Raw genomic sequence first — 5,953 nt, 5'->3', positions numbered from 1 at the left:
AAAGAGGGACCCAACTGCCACCAAGTCCAAGTCTGAAGGGTGGGTATTTGTTGTTACTTTGACCTTTGTGCCTACATGGGTGGGTCCGCCTCTCTGTCCCTTTGAGATCTGAGAAGCAGGGACCAGACCTACTGTGTGCCCCTAATCTCTGGTGCTCAGTAGGGCCCTGTGGACACCACAAGGAACAGAAGAGAAAAGTCTGAGGCCTGTGGAGCTCCCATTCTGTGTGTGCAGATAAGCATGTGTTTCTTTTAGAGTACTAATAAATCAAAGTTATTTTTAAAAGTTTGCCAGGAGAAGCCGTGGCTTGTCAGGCCCTTGGGAATAGTCGCCCATCTCCATTCTATGAAAGAGGCAGCCGAAGCCAGAAAGGGGAAGGGACTTGTCTACGCAGGTCACTCGCTGGTCAAATGGTTGCAGTAAAAATGGATGACTCCCTTCCTTTCCAGCTTGCTAGGCTTCGCCCATGCCAGACTCTATTCTCAGCACTTTATATATATTGACTCATTTAACCCTCACAAGCTCCTGGGTTAGATACTGTTATCCCATTTTACAGATGGAGAACCGAGGCACGGAGCGGTGAAGTAGCTTACCCGAAGCTCAAATAGCAAAGTCGGAATTTCAGTTCCGGTTGCCTACGAGTTCAGGCCCTTAACCACTGTCCTACATAGTATATTTGCAAAGGGATTGTCTCTGGAAGGATATACAAGGAACTGGTCACAAAGATGGAAGCTGGGTGGGGAGGCGAGTTAACATAATAAATAATTAAATTTTATCATCTTTTCAAGGTGGCAAGGCCTTGGCCGGCGTGGCTCAGTGGTTTGAGTGTTGGCCAGTGCACCCAAGGGTTGCAGGTTCGATCCCCGGCCCTATCAGGGTGTGTGCAGTAGGCAACCAATTGATGTGTCTTTATCAAATTAATGTTTCTCTCTCTCTGCCCCCCCACCTTTTCCCTCCCTTGCACTCTTGCTAAAAACCAGGAGGTCACAGTTCAATTCTGGGGTTGTGGGCTCCATCCCCAGTGTGGGGCATGCAGGAAGCAGCCAATCAAGGATTCTCTCTCATCATTGATGTTTCTATCTCTCTCTCTTCCTCTCTGAAATCAATTATTTATATATATATAATCTTTGAGTGAGGATTAACAAGAATGAATAAATAAATAAAAATAAAGGTGGTAGGACAATGAGGGAGCACTGAGCAGAGCCATGAGGGAACTGAGTGGGCTGGGGAGCTGAGCAGTCTGTCATTTGAAGTCCAGTGATCAGGGATGGCCTAACTGGGAAGGTGACATTTAATCAGAGACCTGAAGGAGGAGTGAGGCTGTGGAGACCTCGGGGAAGAACATCCCAGGCAGAGGGGGTCTGCCAGTGCAAAGGCCCTGAGGCCAAAACGGTGCCTGGTGTGTTGGCAAAATCGCTGGGAGTCCAGCACCTCTGGGGTGGTGGGCGAGGGCAGAGAATGGGAGGGCGCACCCTATCGTGTGGGGGGGCCTTGGGGGCCATGGTGAGGATTTTGATTTTTCACGTTGAGGGAGGTGAGAGCCCTGGGACATTTTCAGCTGAAGTGGGACGTAGGCTTTGCGGGGGAATGAGGGAGTTAACCGTTTTATTGAGATATAAGCCACACACCATGAAATTCACCCGTATAGAATATAGACTTCAAGGGCTTTCTTTTCAAAAAAAATATATTCTTGTGGTGGGAACTTTTAAGATCTGCTCTCCTAGCAATTTTCAAATACGCAGAATAATCACAGTATTCTTAACTGTTGTCCCCATGCTGTACCCTCATGGCATTTATTACTGGAAGTTGGTAGCTTTGACCACCTTCCCCCTTCCCCCCACTCCTTCTGGCATCCACCAATCTGTTCTCAGCAGCTATGAGGTCTTCTTTCCTTCTTCCCTGTAAGGGAGATCATACAGTATTTGTCTTTCTCTGTCTGACTTATTTCACTTAGCATGATACCCTGAAGGCCCATCAGTGTTGTCCCAGAAGGCAGGTTCCTCACTTTTTATGGCTGAATAATATTCCATGGTGTGTATGATATAGTCTTTATCCATTCATCCATCAATGGATATTTACGTTGTTTCCACAGCTTGACTGTTGCAAATAATGCTGTGATGAACACAGGGGTGCACATATCTTTCTGATTTAGCGTTTTCATTTTCTTTGGATACATACCCAGAAGTGGAATTGCTGCATCGTCTAGTGGTTCTATTTTAAATATTTTAAAATAGATTTTTATTGATTTCAGAGAGGAAGGGAGAGGGAGAGGGAGAGATAGAAACATCAATGATGAGAGAGAATCATTGATCGGCTCCCTCCTGCATGCCCCCACCGGGGATGGAGCCTGCAACCCGGGCACTCTATCCACTGAGCCAAACCAGCTAGGGCTCTATTTTAAATATTTTGAGGAACATTCATAATGTTTTCTATATTGGCTGCACCAACTTACATTCCCACCATCAGTGCAGAAGGGTTTATTTTCCTCCATATCATCATCTTTTGGAAAAATGTCTATTCACATCCTCTGACCATTTTTTAATCAGCTTGGTTCTTTGCTAGTGAGTTGTATGCATTCTTTATATATTTTGAACATTAACCGCTTATCAGATATATGATTTACATCCCTGGCCGGGTAGCTCAGTTGGTTAGAGCATCATCCTGATACACCACGGTTTTGGGTTCGACCCCCAATGAATGCGTGGGTAGGTGGAGTAACAGATTAATGTTTCTTTCTTTCTCTCTCCTTTCCTCTCCCTCTCTCTCAAATCAATAAATGAGCAAACAAGAAGATCTATTATTCACAAATATTGTCTCCCATTCTGTAGGTTGCCTTTCCATCTTGTTGCTGAATGGAAGCTTTTTAGTTTGTCGTTTCACTTGTTTGTTGCTTGTGTTGCCTTTGCTTTTGATGTCAAATCCAAAAATATCATCACCAAGATGGATGCCTAGGAGCTTACTGCCTGTGTTTTCTTCTAGGTGTTGTATGGTTTCAGGTCTTACATCGAGGTCTTTAATCCATTCTGAGTTCAGTTTTGTGTCTGTTGTAAGAAAGTGGACCCGTTTCATTCTTTTGCATATGGCTGTCCAGTTTTCCCAGCCCAATTTGTTGAAGGAACTGTCCTTTCCCCATTGTGTATTCATTCTCCTTTGTCATAATTTAATTGACCCCATATGTGGGGTTGATTTCTGGGCTCTCTATTCTGTTCCATTAATCTGTGTCTGTTTTTATGCCAGTGCCATGCTGTTCTGATTACTGTAGCTTTGTAATATAGTTTAAAACCAGGGAGAGTGATACCTCCAGCTTTGTTCTTTTTTCTCAAGACTGCTTTATCTATTCGGGGTCTTTTGTGGTTCCATACACATTTTAGGATTGTTCTATTTCAGTGAAAAATGCCATTGGAATTTTAATAGGTATTGCTTTGGATCCGTAGATTGCTTTGGGTACTATGGACATCTTAATGATGTTAATGCATTCAACCCAGGAGCACAGAATACCTTTCCATTTATTTGTGTCTTTTTCCATTTCTTTCATGAATGTCTTAATAGCTTTTAGTATAGTCACAGAGTTGTGCAACTATTACCACAGTAAATCCCAGAACACTTTTATCACACCCAACAGAAACTCAGCACGCTTTAGCTGCCAGCCTCGCATCTCCCCAGCCTCTGGCAACCGCTAATCCACTTTTATCTCTACAGACTTGCCTGTTCTGGACATGTAAATGGAGTCGTGGAATATGTGGTCTTTTCTGGCTTCTTTCACGCATTGTTTGGGTCAACACTTTTAGTTTATCCGTTCATCAGTTGATGGACATTTGGGTTGCTTTCACTTTGGGGCTATCTATAATAATAAAAGGGTAATATGCTAATTAGACCGCACATCTTCCAGATGTCATTCCGGACGTCCTTCCTGATGAAGGGGTGGGGGGAGCCAGCCCGGTCCCGGGTGCATATGCTAATTAGACCAGACGTCTTCCAGATATCATTCCGAACGTCCTTCCTGATGAAGGGGTGGGGGGAGCCAGCCCGGGTCCCGGGTGCCTGCTGGTGGTCGGAGGAGGGAAGCCCGGGTCCCGGGTGCCGGAGGGAAGCTGGTGCTGGCAGCAGGGCGGGGGGAGGCGGGGGGAAAGGAAGGCCTACTCTTGCACGAATTTTTGTGCATCGGGCCTCTAGTTGTGAATATGCTGCTGTGAACATTCCTGGACGAGTTTTTGTGTGGACATGTTTCCATGTCTCTTAGGGAGATACCCAGCTGTCGAACTGCTGGGTCATGTGGTAACTGTTTAACTTTTTTTTTTTTTAATATATTTTTATTGATTTTTTGCAGAGAGGAAGGGAGAGAGATAGAGAGTTAGAAACATCGATGAGAGAGAAACATCGATCAGCTGCCTCCTGCACACCCCCTACTGGGGATGTGCCTGCAACCAATGTACATGCCCTTGACCGGAATCGAACCTGGGACCTTTCAGTCTGCAGGCCGACGCTCTATCCACCGAGCCAAACTGGTTAGGGCTGTTTAACCTTTTGAGGAACTGCCCGACTGTTTTCTGAAGTGGCTGCACCGTTTTACGTTCCCACCAGCAGTGCCCGAGGGCTCCAATTTCTCCACATCCTCACCAACACTTGCTATTATCTGAGGACTTGGGCTCACACAGGGTCCCTCTGGCTGCCCTGACGGGACCAGGCTGAGGGAGACAGGAAGAAGCCGGGGACCCCTTGGGGAGCCACCGGGCTAGTCCAGGCGGGAGAGCCTGGTGGCCGCACCAGAGCGGGGCAGCAGGGAGGTGAGAGTGACTGGATTGTCGGGGTGCTTTGAAGACGGAGTTGATGGGATTTGTTGCAAGGTCATTTGTGGGGTGGGAGAGAGGGAGGGGCGTGGAGAATGACCACGGAGATGGGTCAGGCTGCGGTGGGAGTGGGTTTGGTGGGTGGAACTAGGAGCTCGGTTTCAGATGCGCTGAGTTTGAGATTCCCAGCAGACACCCAGGTAGGAGTGTGCAGTGGGCCACTGGGTATGTGATGGGAGAATTACTGTTGGCATTCAGTGCGTGTTTCTTTTTTTCCTTATTGATTAAGGTATTACATATGTGTCCTTATCCCTCCATTCCCCCACCCCCACTCATGCCCTCACCTCCTGGTGTCTGTGTCCATTGGTTATGCTTATATGCATGCATATAAGTCCTTTGGCTGATCTCTCCCCCGCACCCCCACCCTCCCCTACCTTCCCTCTGAGGTTTGATGGTCGGATCCATGCTTCTCTGGATCTGGATCTGTTTGTTCATCAGTTTATGTTGTTCATTATAGTCCACAAATGAGTGAGATCATGTGGTATTTATCTTTCTCTGACTGGCTTATTTCGCTTAGCATAATATCCTCCAGGTCCATCCATGCTATTGCAAATGGTAAGAATTCCTTTTTTTTTTTTAACCACAGCGTAGTATTCCATTGTGCAGATGTACCACAATTTTTTAATCCACTCATCTGCTGATGGGCACTTACTAATAGACTGTTTCCAAATCTTAGCGATCGGTGCATGTTTCTTGAATAATTAAAGCCAGACCTGAATCTGAAGCCAGGGTCTCAGTTTCCTCGTGGGAAAGATGGGGACAATAATAGCCAGACTGCGGGGTTATTAGGTTGTCGGTCATGAGGCCGGCTGTTCCTGTGCAGCACAGAGCAAAACTAAGGTCACGCAGGGTACAGAGAGGGCCGAGGGCCGCAGCCTAGGAGAGAAATGGAGGTTACGCTCGGTCCAGGCGGCGTCCGTCTCCCCGGCCCCCAGCCTCTGGCCGCCGTGGGGAGGGAGAGGGGAGGTTGGGTTGTCACCCTGTCTGCCCGCGCTCTAAGCTGGGTTTCCTTTCGGGGTCTGCCGGGGCCAGAGCTGCTGATGGAAACCAGCTGCGGGAGGCGCGCGGAGGCTGGGCGCACGCCCAGGCCCCTCCCCGGCGCCGGC

This window comes from Myotis davidii, unplaced genomic scaffold (genome assembly GCF_000327345.1).
Source record: "Myotis davidii unplaced genomic scaffold, ASM32734v1 scaffold566, whole genome shotgun sequence".
Lineage (NCBI taxonomy): Eukaryota > Metazoa > Chordata > Mammalia > Chiroptera > Vespertilionidae > Myotis > Myotis davidii.
This window is presented reverse-complemented; position numbering follows the sequence as displayed.